Genomic DNA, 16,271 nt, shown 5'->3' with positions numbered 1-16,271 from the left:
TTTGGTTCTGTGTTCTCAAAGGAGGACACAAATAACATCCCTAAAATATTGGGGAATGCGAAGCCTAGTCAAAAGGAGGAACTGAAGGAAATCAGTATTAGGACAGAAATAATGTTGGGGAAATTGACAGGATTAGTGGCTGATAAGTCCCCAGTGCCCTATAATCTACATCCTAGAGTATTTAGGAAGTAGCCCTGGAAATAATGGATGCATTCATCTCCTAATATTCTATAGACTGGGGAATAGTTCCTATGGATTGGAGGTAACTAATATAACCTCACAATTTAAAAAACAGGAGGTAGGGAGAAATATGGAATTATATGCTTGATAGCCTGACATTGATAGTGGAGAAAATCCCCGAGTCCATTTTAAAAGAATTAATAGCTGAGCATTTAGAAAACAGTGACAGGATTGAACAGGCTCAGCATGAATTTATGAGAAGGAAATCATATTTGACAAATCTACCGGAATTTTCAGGATATAACTAGTAGAGTTGTTTGGGGGGGGCAGTCGATGTGGTTTACTTGGACTTTTAGAAGGTTTTCAAAAAGGTCCCACAGAAAAGACTGCAATTAAAGATCATGAGATTGGAGGTAATGTAATTACATGGCAGACAGAACGAAAACAGTAGGAATAGATGGGTCTTTTCCTTAGCTGCAGGCAGTGACAATTGAGATACTGTGTAGCTTAATGTGAGAAGTCCAGCTTTTCACAGTATATATTAATAATTTACTGAGGGAAATAAATGTGACAACACAAAACTGGATGGGAGGGTGAAACGTGAAGAGGATATAGAGATGGTTCAGTGTGAGTTGGACAAGTTGAGCGAGTGGGCAAATGCATGCCATATTCTCCAGGGGTGGCATGGAAACCAGTATTCATACTCGTATCTTTAAAAGGAGGCTGGCATTTTAAAAGCCTTGACAACTTTCAGTGGTTTGTCATTATAGTAAAGAAAATTTCTTTCTTGCAGAGAATGAGTCAACTTTGAAATCTGTTGAACATTTTGTCTCCAATGGCAAATGCTTCTGTGTCTATCAGAGCATCTATGTGGTTGTTTGCCGTATCTGAAAGGTAGCACAAATATATATTCTGGGTCATCCATATCTAACTCCAACAGCTCTGACTGCCTTTTGTCTTTCTCAAGTGCCTCTCGTTGATAAAAGAGACAATGTTTAATTATTTCTGATTTGATTTCCCATTCAACATATTCAATATCACTGAAGTCACTGTTGGTTGCCAATTGCCTCAATCACATGCAATATTGGCCAATCGTTTTGTTTGCTTCTTACTAAGTACATTTAAAGTCAATTGTTTCATTTATTGTATTTTTCTGAATTTGTTAGTACATTTTTTGTTGAGTCATATTCATTTTATCTTGACTAAGTATGTGTGTCTCTAAAATAACTTCCAATTTCTCACTTTCACAATAAGGGCCGTTTTCCTTTTGTCATCTATGATTGTGCAATCACATCTTTGTAGCCACTTTTGTGAATTTGAGAATGCAGATGTTGGCTCCAAATACACATTTAAATGGTGGTGGATTGAGCATTGACTATCAATGTAGTGATCAAGGATCCTGAATCCCATTCCTTCTAAATGAAAAACACCTCTATGAAGATCTCAGTTTGTTTTTTAATCTCATAGCTACTTTTGCATGATCAATGTTTTTACAGGATGTGTGCTTGTGTATATACTGTGGAAGCCTTTCTCTTATCATTCCCAGGGTAAAGTGCCTAACTGTAGCCTCAATGTGTTCCTTACATTTCCAATTTGAAATGCTGTCTGAAGGAAACAGACAAAGACCTTCCAAAAGTTGCATACCTGACAACAATATTTCTTATTTTTCACAATGTCCATCACCGTTGTGAAATTCTTGGGAAGAAACTAGAAGATTCATTAAGAACTGTCAGAATCAGAATTACATGTGCTGTTAAAACATGTATTCTTGCATTCTCTTTTGAGATTCACTCTGCTGTTACATGTTTTGTTAAAATAATTATAACTACTGGCAATGAATTTTTGGCTTCTATCATCTGATGTTAATAACAAAACCTTTTGTAGACTAAAATTGTTTTTAAAGAAAGATTAAATACCAACAAGAAATGACAGCTGTGATTTCTTGATTACAAATGAAGGTATATCCAAGAAACCAATGTGGAATAAATGAAACCAATTGCACTGAAATTCCAAATTTATCTAAAGGCATTGAAACTAGCTAATAGAGTCAATAAAGGTTTCCTCTGACTGTTCAACTGGGAATGACAATGGAGCCAGGCTTGGGAAAAGACAAATTGGTCATATTTTAGTACCTTCTTCTGAGCAGCAGAACGGAGGGAAGGACAAATGAATCTTGTAACAACAGCTGGAAATCTTTCTCTCATCGTGTTTCTCTCAGCCTCTTAAAAAGTCAAAATGCAAGTTGGGGAAGACAGCCATTCTCTGAGAATTTAAAGATATCTATAATCTCTGCCAGTACTGAAGATATGAACAAACAATTAAGCAACTCAGGTCTCAGTTAAACATTGAATACATCAAGAATTCACTTCAAACTCTGTAGCGTTATTTTTCCTGTCTATATCAGACACTCTCCTCTTTTTTTTAGAAAAAATAATTGCCTTGATATGTGAGTGTTCAATGTTATGCCTAATTACTTTTCCTGAGCTTTGGCATTCATAAGAAATCCTCTTTCTTTCACTCAAGTAGACCTCCTACTTTGCTGCTTATTTTTGACCAGCACTATATTTAAATTGAAGTGTGATAATGTGGGCTAAAAAGAATAAATGTAGCTGTTGTAACCAATTGAGAGGGAGTTAAAAATGGGGAGCTAATTACCCCTCCTCACCTAGTTGTAACAGTGTATAATACTCTCAAGTGGAGGATTGGTACAATGCAATTTTCACTGCACTGCACTGAAGAGACAATGGGAAGTAGTGAGGTTGAAGAGTTGAGGAAGGAAACCCCAGAACATGGGGACTGAATGACCGAATCAGGTGCTACTTAAGGAGACATCAGTGTGCTTATGCTTAATTCACTCCTAAGGACTGTAATTGATAGTACTGGATAAGAGAAATTAAAGGCTATTGCATGAAGCAGAAAATCAACCCAATATTCAATCATACTTTAAACTATTTATATTGAGCATCAACATGTTTTTTCTATCTTTCAAATTCTTGACCTAACGTTGACTCTCTGTGAGGTCGATTGATATGTACAGAATAAGAGATACAAGTTAATTTTGAATTGGACATAATAGGAAGCTATGTCAAGACTTACTAAAAATAATTGAATGCCTGAAGTGTATTCCTACAAAGCCCTTTTCTAATCAAATAAATAGTGTATTTGTATCCAAAAACACATTCCCCTTGTGATTTTTAATTAGGGCCAGAATATAGTAGGACACTAGTTATGTGAAAACAGATTGAAATGTTCACATGATCTTGAGGTTTTGTGTTTAAAAATGGTTGTTATAAACAGGTCCCTGACATCATTAAATGCCATTTTCACTGAACCTCTGGGTATGCCAAATGGGTATTTGTTGCTTAGTAGTCTTGTAAAAGCTACATCACTGGGTGGTGCAGTAACTGAATGGTTAGCATTGCTGCCGCAGAGCACCAGGACCCAGGATCGAGTACACCCTTGGGTGACTGTCTATGTGGAGTTTGCACATTCTCCCCATGTCTGTGTGGGTTTCCTTTGGGTGCTCTCACAGTCCAAAGATGTGCAGATTGGGTGGATTAGCCATGCTAAATAGCAAATAGTGTCCAGGGATAGCAGACTAGGTGGATTAGCCATGGGAAATGTAGGATTACAGGGATAGGGAAGGGGGTGGGTCTGGTGGTCTTTGGAGGGATGATGTAGACTCGTTGGGCCAAATTCTATGATTCTGCAACAGACTTTCAGGTACGTTTTAGATAATTAAAATGTTTTATTTCTCATTTTGAATTACACTGACTGGAATATTTCTTAATGTTGGTCAGGAAGCTTTACTTTGGACATGACATCAGAGTCTGGATTCTTCTCTGTACACTTCTGATAAGGAATAAGAAAAATTGGGTCAATGTGATCCACTGCTGCCTCATTGCCCTAACTGGCTTTCCTTCCCTTTGTCCTGCCGGGACTCTCGTTGGGGTACACTGTTCCCACTCAGCTCACTGGGGAGTGGATTATCCTCCAATTTAGGATCTTCTCCTTTGTACTGGTGAGCAGCAGTCAAACTGAGATCCCACTGTGCACTGGAAATGACATGGATGTCAAGAACATGGATTGTAACTCGAGTCGTGCTAGAAGACTGACACAAAGAGGAGAAATCTAATCTTTATTTCTGATGAAGGAGATGGTTTCCATATTAGAGGGATGACACTGATACTAATGTTGCTCTTTCCAGTAAATTATTGGAAATATGTAGTGAAATAGTCTTTGTGACCACTCGATCTCCAGGTAGAAGAATTAACACTTGCATCAACGATGAACAGCGGATGTCTGCTGCTTATTTTCTGTGTAGTCTAAAAATAGCATAAATGGGAGAATAAACCTATTTGTGATACAACCATTCTTGCAAATACATTTATATCTAAGCAGAAATTCATCACCTGGAAATATTCCTTAGCATTTTCTAATCAATATCTGTTTCAATGCAGAGAAGGGTCCAGGCCTGAAATGTCAGCCTTCCTGCTCCTATGATGCTGCTTGGCTTGCTGTGTTCATCCAGCTCTACGCCTTGTTGTCTCTGTTTCAATGCATTTTACATAATAAATATACATGTCATATTGCAGTACTGGCAGACTTGCAAGGACTGGTAAGAAGAATGAGACTTGAATATTCCTGACAGTGCTGAGAAACAGGAGTCTGTGTTGGCTTTTGGATCCAAAACCCTTCTCCTGTGGGAAACTCATCAAAAATAGGATTTTCATGGTGCAAGCTCTGAATTGAAATAGATATGTGTTTTCTGTTCAATCAAAACTGATGTAGTTAGAAACAGAGGTGGGTTAAAGGAAGAGTAAGACTGATTTATTATCACCGTAGTAGCCATCACAGAGGCTGCTGAGTGTTCTATGGAAGAAATCTGTTGAGTGTGTCAAAGCCTTCCCCAGCACAGGAGAGACGTGAGATGTCAGAGGAGAACCACAGGCCTGATATCGGGGCGGGGCTGTTCCTCACTTCATCAACGTCAACCTGGAATTCATGCTGGAGGTTATGAGGGAGAGGAAGGATGTTCTTTTTCAAGAGGCCGTCCATTGTCATGCAACAGGAGCACTCATTGTTCAACATCTCCAACCACCTCCAATCACTCCTCCTCTCAAACCTCCTGCCACTTTTCATCCCTGAGGAGCTGTCTCCTTCCCAGCTTCACTTTCCTCAAAGTCCACATCTCTCTGGAGGGCCTTGGAATATGCAGCAGGTCATTACAATGTGCAAAACTTTTGCAGGGGAGGATGCTGGGTCATGACATGACCAGTTCAAGCACTAGAAATGCGCCTTCAGCAGCCTGATAGGCTGTTCATAATACATAGTAGCTGCTGCGGTGTGCAGTCTGCAAGCCATTTATGAGGGATTCCAGTTGACAATGACTAGCCTTTGCCCTGACAGCATATACTCTAGAAAAATCCCCCCATTGGTATTTGCATCAACTCACTGCTACCAGAGCCCGATGATAACCGATTAGAAACAATGGACAGAGCAATGGAAAAAGTCTTATCCCTTGCCAAACCCTTAGACAATGTGTAAGGCTTCAAACCTCACAGTGGATCAATTGATTCAGCCACTTTAACAGGTGGATTCAGGCTCTGGATCCACTCATGTGTCTGACAATAATTAGGTTAGTGTACTGTTGTATGCAATGAGCAACAGTGACCAGCTATTCTGATTAATTGGAGGCTGGTTAGATCAGGTGGCTGGACAGCTGGTTTGTCAATGCAGAGCAATGCCAACAGTGTGGGCTCAAATGCCACATCAGCTGAGGTTACCATGAAGGACTCTCCTCAACCTCTCCCCTCATTTCAGTTTTGGTGACCTTCAGATTAAACCACCACCGCTTGTCTCTCAAATGAGACAGCAGCCCTATGATCTAATAGTACTGTGGCAATCTTATTTGTTTTAATTGGGGATTGAAGAAGGAAACCATTAAATATGAAGACATCATCAAGGCTTTTGATTCTTAATTTAGTTTATGGTCCAGTTCTATAATAGATCAGAGGGAAATAGATTCAATTGACATGGCCAGAAGCCAAGGGAGACCATTGGATTCCTTGTTAAATGACCCGCACTGCTTCACTGATAAAAGCCAACATGGAACATTGAGGAATGAGCTTATTGGAATTTTGGCAGTTCAAAGATGACCTTGTGTTGGCAATATCAGAACAGTTTGTTAGACAGGTAGAACTTCACAAAACATGATTTATGTATGAGGGGACATGATGCTGCCTGGGCTCAGGTCATCACTACTGTCTCAATTCAATTCAACAATCTAAGGGTTTCCAGAGCATCAATAAAAGATTAAACATACACAGCTCACTTTAAATTGAACTAACAGTGGTAGACTCTGATTAGCAGGATAAATCAGATCTTTTCAAGTTAAAAGAACTCAAGATGTGTAATAACAAAATATAATCTTTATAGAATCATTGAATCATAGAATCCCTACAGTGCAGAAAGAGGCCATTCAGCTCATTTAGTCTGCACCAACCTTCCAAAAAGTATCCCACCCAGGCCCCTACCCTATCGCTGTAACTCTGATGGCTTATCGTCCTAGCCTGCATCCCTGGACACTATGGACAATGTAGCATGTCCAATCCACCTAATCTACACGTCTTTTGACTGTGGGAGGAAACCAGAGTATCTGGTAGAAACCTACGCAGACAAGGGGAGAACTTACATATTCCAAACAGTTACCCAAGGCTGGAATTGATCTTGGGTCCCTTCCTAGGGAAGTGGGACCGACAAGATGAATCTTAATTTTATAGAACATGGTTAATGGCAAGAAAATTAATTTTAATTTGTATACAGGAGTTGACACATCCATTCTCTGAGGTAGTTGAAACCTGAATTTCTCCAAATTGTCTTCCATTGAACAGAAGCTATTTCAATAAGAGTGCTTGGGCAGATGCATGCAAGTCATTGTAATTATCACTACCCACATACTGCTGAATACTGTAGGCTTTGCAAAAGTGTCTTGAGAGAGGGGTGGGGAGTTGAGTAAAAGTACAAATAGCTCATGAAGTAAATCTTCTTTGGAATCATATGAACCTGGGGTGAGTTGCAGTATGTAGGCTTAAGAGCTATATGCTAATATGTAGATTGCTGCGTCAGTGATATCAGATCAAATGAACCTGGTCCTGGAGCAAAGAAGGTCTTCCCAGTATATCCATGTATCAAGTAGAAATAGTTCATAAGTACTAATCAGCTTGCAATATTATGGTTTGCGATCCTTGTCTGTCTAAAGCGTCCAGAGCTTACTTATAATTTTAATACAGGAGGGAAAACCAGCTGGGGCCAACATTTGGGAGATAAATTAGCCAACAGGAAGGGTTTTCGGGCAGAAATGGCAATGATTAAGGTCGAGGAAGCCAATGATTGCTTTGCAGAGCTGGGGGAAATCAGTCATACTGCTTATGACTTACCTCCTGCCTCCCTTTCACTGCTGTGTTTTCAGCTCATAAAATTGAGCAGGCTGTTGGCAGAAAAATTAAAGGAGAGCTAGGTGTTGAATCAGACATTGGCTCACTCCCAGCATCTGAGGTGCACTGAGTTCACCTTCAGCAGATAATTTAGCCCAATGTTTCAGGACTTCGATCTTTCATTAGAACAGTGGAGCAGATCTAACTCGGTTAGGCCTGCAGAGAGCTGGCATTGGATCAATTTGGACTTCTATGATTCAATGTTGCAAAAACAAAGTGGTTCTAAAGACAGATTTAATTTGCACATAGGACTTATCATAGAATCTCTACAGTGCGGAAGCGGGCCATTTGGCTCATCAAGTCACCACCAACCCTCCAAAGAGCATCCCACCCAGACCTAGTCCCCCACCCTATCCCTGCACTTCTCATGGCCAATCCATCTAATCTGCACGTACAGTCATAGAATCGTAGAGCTGTACAGCATGGAAACAGACCCTTTGGTTCAACTTGTCCATGCTAATCAGATATTCTAATTAAACCTAGTCCCATTTGCCAGCATTTGGCCCAAATCCCTCTAAACCGTTCCTATTCATGTACCCATCCAGGTGCCTTTTAAATGTTGTAATTGTACCAGTCTCCACCACTTCTTCTGGCAGCTCATTCCAAACACATACCGACCGCTGCGTGAAAATGTTGCCCCTTAGGTCCGTTTTAAATCTTTCCCCTCTCACCTTAAACCTATGCCCTCTAGTTTTGGACTTGCTGACCCTGGGAGAAAGACATTGGCTATTCACCCTATCTATGCCCTTATGATTTTATATACCTCTATTAGGTCACCCCTTAGTCTCTGACACTCAAAGTAGAATAGCCCCAGCCTATTGAGTTCAAATCCTCCAATCCTGGCAACATCCTTGTAAATATTTTCTGAACCCTTTCAAGTTTCACAGCATTCTTTCCATAGCAGGGAGAGCAGAACTGCATACATTATTCCAAAAGTATGTCCTGTACAGCCACAACATGACCTCCAAACTCCTATCCGCAATGCACTGACCAATAAAGGCATGCATACCAAACACCTTGTTCATTATCCTATCTACCTGTGACTCTACTCTCAAAGTTCTATGAACTTACACCTCAAGGTCTCTTTGTTCAACAACATCCCCAGGACCTTACCATTACGTGTCTAAGTCCTGCCCTGATTTGCTTTCCAAAATGCAGCACCTAACATTTATCTAAATTAAACTCCACCTGCTACTCCTCAGCCCACCAGCCCATCTGATCAAGGTCCCATTGTATTCTGAACTAACCTTCTTGGCTGTTGACTATATCACCAATTTTGGTATCATCTGCAAACTAACTAACTCTGCCTCCTATGTTCACATCCAAATCATTTATATATATATGACAAAAAGCAGCGGACCCAGCATCATTGGTCACAGGCCTCCGGTGTGGCACACTGCTAGTCACAGGCCTTCAGTCTGAAAAACAACCCTCCACCAACACCATCTGTCTCCCACCTTCAAGCCAGTTCTGTAACCAAGTGGCTAGTTCTCCCTGTATTCCATGTGATCTAACCTTGCTAACCAGTCTACCATGTGGAACCTTGTCGAATGACTTATTGATATCCACTGCTCTGCTTTCATCCATCCTCTTCAAAAAAATTCAATCAAGTTAGTGGGACATGATTTTCCACGCACAAAACCACGTTGGCTATCCCTAATCAGTCCATGCCTTTCCAAATACATGTAAATCATATCCATCAGAATCCCCTCCAGCAACTTTTTCACCACTGATGTCAGGTTCCCTGGCTTTACCTTACCACCTTTCTTAAATAGAGGCACATGTTTGGGAGGAAACCAAAGCACCCAGAGAAATCCCACATAGACATGGGGAAAAATGCAAGCCCCACACAGACAGTTACCCAAGGCTAAATTTGAACCTGGTTCCCTGGGGCAACAGCACTAACCACCAAGTCACCATGCCACTCCTGAAATTTATGTTCCCTGACCAGGAATCGAACCTGGGCTGCAGTGGTGAAAGGGTTGAATTCTAACCACTGGACAACTAGGGCCAAGACTTTGAGAGGAAGAATACTTTAAGTAGTAAAGGCAATTAATTTCTAGAATGCGTCCAGACAATTTTCCTTATGAATGTAAATTAATGAGGAATAAGGCCTTATTAGATTTAGCGATGAGCAGCAAATCCAAACTATATAGATAAATTCAAATGTCCAATTTTGGTTCCCTTTTCAGACATAGAATACATCCCATCACTGACTTGGCATGGAAAATTGGTGTCCACGAATTTGCACCCAATTCTCTGCGTGTCTGAATTCTTGAACTGTGTAGTCAACTGTCTTTTGACCTGAGTTTAACAGCCCACTTTATTACATGTTACAAACAAGTCAGTCTTTAAGTGCAGTCTGTGGCTGTGGGCAACATATTATGATATATTACTATTCACTTTGACACCTTCAGATTCATTTTAGTACTTGCTAGTGTTATTGCAATCTGTGCCAAAATCCAAAATAATAGGTATTTTCCTATTTGGGGATCTTAATTTTAAAATGGCAGCCTATTTCTCAATCATTCTAGAAATGAACACATTTATAACAATTAAAATGAGCAGCTAATATTTTTAAGTGCCATGTTTGTCTGGAGTTATGTATACAGACTCTGGTTTTCCATCTCCTGGAACTGTTACTTTTACTTAAAAATCTCACAAAATCTACAAATCAAATTTATGTGTCTAAGGGGAGATTGCTACTGCAGCTGCTTCCAGAAGAACAAGTAGGAACTGCAGCATGACTATAATGGAGTTAACATAGTTAGCTTTCATTACTTTTTTTGGAACAGGATGGAAATAGTTTTCTTTTAATATGATATCAGCAGAGTGTTATGCACAAATGTGAAGTTCATAGTGTTTCAATAACAGTGGATATTTAGGAAGTGGCGACAATGTGCAATCAGCAAAAAAAGGAAGGCAAAAATGTCTTGTGGTATTAATGCAGTTACTTGAATCACATTTAAGTCACAAATATCACTGTGGTTTTTTGCATTTGCACTCAGATCCCTACTTGTTCTCAGAAACTCTGCTGAGCTCAGGCAGCTTTCGAAATGCAAAGTTTCACATACAGGTACTTACATCCCAGCTAAAAATAAAGCATTGGGATCACTGTCATTTTTACTTAAGCAAGTGGAGAGCTTTGTAAAGGGTTAAACACTACCAATAGTGTCTAATTTCGAAATGAAGCTTTAACTATAAGATCTTTTGGTAACTGCAAGAATGGCCAAAGAATTTGGCACTCAAAGCCAATAAAAATTGGGGAAGTAGTTATTATCTTAGTACAGATCAAGCCAGCCTGTCATCACATGTGCAAAAGATAAAGTGGTGTGTGGTATTGTTGGTTAATGCGCACAAATCATAGAAACAGCTTTGATGATGGGCAACATTATGAACATTTATTGCAGAATTTTAGCAAATGGGTATTCAGCAGTGGTAAGATTTAACATTTGCCTGATTAGTTTGGCCTAATAATACATACTATTTATGTTCCAGAATAATATAAAGATTTTCCACAGTTCAGATTGGTCAGATTGATGCCAGGCAAGCACTGGAAAATGACTACAGACTTACATTTTTACGAGACAAATAGTTCTTTCTCTGACTTGATTAGACTTGCAGAATGGTAAATGTTTATTCTTTAATTTTCTGTTATTGTTCATCATTTAGTGGTCTAATAAATTGTGATATTTCAGTAATTAAAATAAATGCTGATTTACAAGAAAAAATGCACTCACCAAAGCAGTTTCAGCAAGACAATAGCAGGAACTTCCCAGTCAAAACATATTGGTCATAAGAATTAACATCATTATAAAATTCTGCTTCCTATTCAAATCAGTGAGAAGCAAAGGTCACATATTTCAAAAATGACTGATCACATTTGCTTATAGTAATGTAAACTTTGCTTATAGAGGCCATAAGAAGTGACGACATGCAGGCCCAGATGTGAGTGCATATTTTCTAAGTCTTTGTTTTCTTTCTATTTCAATGGCATAGACTATAGTGTAAAAAGTTTTCCTTTATTAACTCTCAGGTGTCATCCTCCAGGAGTATCACAAATTGTGGCACAGTGTTAATCTCTCAGAGTCACTTCGTCAGTCTTAATGAAAACAGAGGATCAGTATTGGTGCACGATCTGCAATAGCAGTTTCCATTCACACAGGCATTTATGTTCACTTACTTATGCTTGTAGCTATCCTGTATGGACTACGGTGTGAAAGCACAAAGCTATTCTGGCTGCCCACAGAGGTAACATCACCTGTTACCATCACCCTGGGGATTTCCTGGGCAGACTTAGTTGCTCAAAAAGCTATATACAAGGTAAAAGAAAAATGCATTTTTTAAAATGTTAGTCGTAGGGGATCATTTATAAAGACTTTGGCTTGGGATTCTGTATTTCAGTTTTATACAAAGAATACAATTAGTGTCCAACGCTACACTCAAATGCACTTTTACTAAAGGTACATAGTAAAAATGCAAATTACTATTGTCTTCAAGTTATCTTGGATCACATTAGGTACTTCGTGACACTGGACTAGAAGGAAATCACATGGCTACTAGATGTATGATATTAGAAAGTGCCAGTGACACTAACATAAAAAAAGGGTACAAAATAAAATCGAATATAGTATGAAAGAAATGCTCATCAAAGGTGTACTGAGCTAACTCCAACAAGATTATTAAGAAAAGAAAATGAGAACTGTGTGATAGGGTTTAGTCTATGGGAACACAAGTACTAATATGCATGTTGGAATATTGTTGCTATGGTTTCTAAATAAATACATATTCAGTATGACAAATCTGTATGAAATTTATGAATGTGTATATATAGTTCAAAATTTCCACATAATCTCTTATACTGCACTAAAACCAGCAAAAATACATTTTTCAAGAAAACTCTTCAATGTGCCAGAGCTATAAATAATGAACTTTATAAAGTGAAGCATTTTAAGTGTATGATCTTAATGTCACTGGAACTTTCAGTGTCAAATCTCAGGACCCTACAATTACATTTGCAAAGTTTCTTTGAAATCTGTCTGTTTAATTTTTTTCAGCACAACAGCATTGAATAATTGAGTGTGCATTGTACAAACGTTGTCAAAATAAAATACTTTAGACAACTGTCCAAATACAAATTAAGTAAAAACTGAAGATGTTGCAAATCGTACATTGTTTTGGAAGTGTAGTGTTTATGTTGTTTTCATGATAAGGCACTTACTCACCTTCCAAGCGTTTCTTGACCTGGGGTTAATGGTGTTATGGTAATCTCACCGAACTAAGCATCCAAATGCTCAGGGGACATGAGTTCAAACCCCACAATGGCAGCTGGAGGAGTTTTGGTTCAGCCCTTGAATCTGGAATGTAAAGCTAGTCTCAGTATTTGCCACCACGTGTGATAACATTTGTTGTAAAAACCCATCAAACTTGCTGACACCCTTCAGGGAAAGAGATTTGCCAGTCTACATCTAACATGTGACTCTAGGTACATAACAAGCCTCTCGGTTTATGGGCATTTAGGGACAGACAATAAAAGTTAGCTTTGCCAATTATATTCATAGCTCAGGAAAGAAAAAAAACATGTTTTTCTTTTCCAAATGTGGGAATATATTTTCAATGTTACCTATCCACATTATGAATGATATGCTACTGTTGGATTGGAGGGGCATGTGTGCAGATGGGGACAGTGATACCAATGTATACCATTCACCAAATGAAATATTCAGGTGAATGTAAGCCTATAAACAGGTAAGGACCTGAAACAGACATGAACCTATTAATTTCTTTTCATTCTTTTTTGGAATGTGGTTGTCAACAGCAAGGCAAGCAGTTGTTGGCCATTCCTAATTTCCCTTGAATGTTTTGGTTTGCTTGGCCATTTTGGGGGGCATTTAAGGGCTAACCATGTTGCTGTGGGTCCTGAGGCTGGGTTATCAAAGAGTTTTCTTCTACAAAGGGACATTAGTGAACCTTATGGATTGTTATAACAGTAAGCGATAGCTGTCATTGTCATCATTATTGGTACCAACATTATATTTTAAGAATTATTAATTAAATACGCATTCCACCATCTACCATGATGGGATTTGAGAAATCAACCCTAGATCATTAGCTTGTGGTCTCGATTACAAATCTAGTACTATTATCAGTTTATGTTGGCCTCCAATGCAGGTTATAAGACTCAAATTTCAGACCATCTGATGCATGGACTCCTCCCTTTAAGTGCTCCTTAATGGTAACGCCACAGCAGAGGGTCCAAAGTGTTTACTTCTTTTCTTTATATGCTTTCAGGATGAACAAGATGGACGCTATAAGAATACTGCAACCTGCTGAGGGCCCTGACATGCTTGACCCTCCAGAATCGACTCTCCTTCCCATGGCTCAGTGTGTGAGAGTCAGCTATGTTCCTCTCTGGTTACACTGATGAACTATAGTGGATTATCCAACTGACATCACAACTTTCTGGCTGCTTTCAAATAAAATGAGTCTTGGTCTCCCTGCACCTGCCTCTGCCAAGCATGTGACAATTCATGTCCACTTTGAACGAATTTAAAACTACCCTACTTGGTGATTACTAGTAATTAATAAAGATTTGAACTAGGGGTGCTAATTTCCTTTGGTTTTCTCCTTCTGCTGCTGTAGCTTTAAGTTTGGCACATACTTTCTTTTGTGAGTGTAAATGGGGTTTCTGTTACATCTTCACCAATGTCTCTGCTGTACAGGGAAGCTCTGAGATATTTTGTCACTCATGAGTAATGATCTATGTTCTTTGCAGCAAATGAAACAATTTAAAAAGATTGGACCAGGAATCAGCAATTGGAGTAAATTACTGTCAGACGTGGCTCAGTTCATTGAGCTCTTGACTCAGAAAGTTGCAGATTCACAATGAAATCCAGGATCCCACAACAATGACGAAAAAATGCTGCTTTGTTGGAAATGCAGTCTTCTGGATATAAGTTAAGCCATGTACCGTTGTGTTCTTTCAGGTGGGTGATGAAGATTCCTTGGCACTCATTCAAAGAAAATAGTGTATGCTCTCTGTGGTGCCATGGTCAATACTTATCTGTCAAATAACATCCATTTTGGTTCATATTGCCTTTTTTTAAGAAATTGCTTTGCACAATTTGCCCGCTGTTTTATTCACATTGCAACAGTGTCTGCACTTCAAAACTACTTTATTGGCTGTCAAGCATTTTGAGACAATTTGAGATCATAAAAAACACTTCATAAACACAAGCCTTCCTTTTGCTATATGTACCAACGAACAAGACTCTCATGGTTAAAAATGTACAGGACTTTAGGTTTTTTAGGCCAGCAGCTGATTTATTTTATATTATTGAATATGCCACCTTGAAATATTCTCATCCATCATTTACTTTAGCAAAACAGTAACTGAATTAATCCACAATTCAGCTTCCTGTATTAAAAAGCCTGAAATAAAGCATTCACAAATGCTGGAAACTTAGTCATTTTGGTGAGTTTATGATATTTTTATCTGCTTTATTTTTTCCTTTACTGGTGATTGGGAACCCACCAATGGGGCAGAATAGCACAGACTGAATTGTTCTGTTTTCTGTAGACAGGATATACCTGGGCTGTTTTCCAACATTGTTGGGTAGATGCCAGTGTTGCAGGTGTACTGGAACATCTTGGCTAGGATTGCAACAAGTTCTGGAGCACAAGCCTTTAGTACTATTGCTGGAATGTTGTCAGGCCCTCTCAACCTATTGAGCACCCAATACCTTCAGTCATCTCTTGATGTAATGTTGAGTGGATAAAATTGGCTGAAGACTCTGTGATGCTGGGGATCTTAGGAGGAGGCTGAGATGAATCATTCACTTGGCACTTCTGGCTGAAGATTGTCGCAAATGCTTCAGCTTTGTCTTTTGCACTATTGTGCGGGGCTCCCTCATTGAAGATTGGTTTGCCAGTGCAGCCTCCTTCTCCAGTGAGTTGTCTTATTGATCCCCACTATTTATGCCCTCTGTACATTGCAGTGTGTCTGTGGGAAAGGCGGTGAAGCCTCATGTGCATTCAAACAGGGCATGCATAATTGTAGTCATGAAGTGGGAACTGCTGCTTGTGAAGAGCAGCACAGGTCTCCCATTGAGCTTTGCAATGAGCTGAATGCAAAACTTTTTAGGGCTGCTATGACACTGATAGCTTCAGGCACCCCTCTGTTGAAGCACCAATCACCTGGTGAAATGGCACACATATGTGTGACTGTCTGTCTGTACATTCTTGGACCTCATCTACACTGGCATTCCAATATGTCAAGATGGTTGTGCCTGACATGATACCCCACACTCAGGGTAATAGTATGTCCTTCTTCTTGCATTGTATCCCTTGAGGCTCTGTTTCCTTATGCTTGGAGACACTTGCTTTTGTCATGTACCTACTGCTGTCTGCCTCAATAGCTTGGATATGTGAGGGATCTAAACCACCACATTTTTTAATTGGAAGTCTCTTTCTGTGATGTCACCTCCAGTGGTGCAACAATACCTGGCAGCAAAGTAGGAAGCAGGATACTCTGCCAGGTATTGTTGCACCACTGGAGGTGACTCCATCCCTCTTCCCCACTCTCAGGTGTAAGTC

The sequence above is a fragment of the Rhincodon typus genome, chromosome 9 (genome assembly GCF_021869965.1).
Source record: "Rhincodon typus isolate 14 chromosome 9, sRhiTyp1.1, whole genome shotgun sequence".
NCBI lineage: Eukaryota > Metazoa > Chordata > Chondrichthyes > Orectolobiformes > Rhincodontidae > Rhincodon > Rhincodon typus.
The sequence above is the reverse complement of the archived record's forward strand: the minus strand, read 5'-3'. Positions refer to the sequence as shown.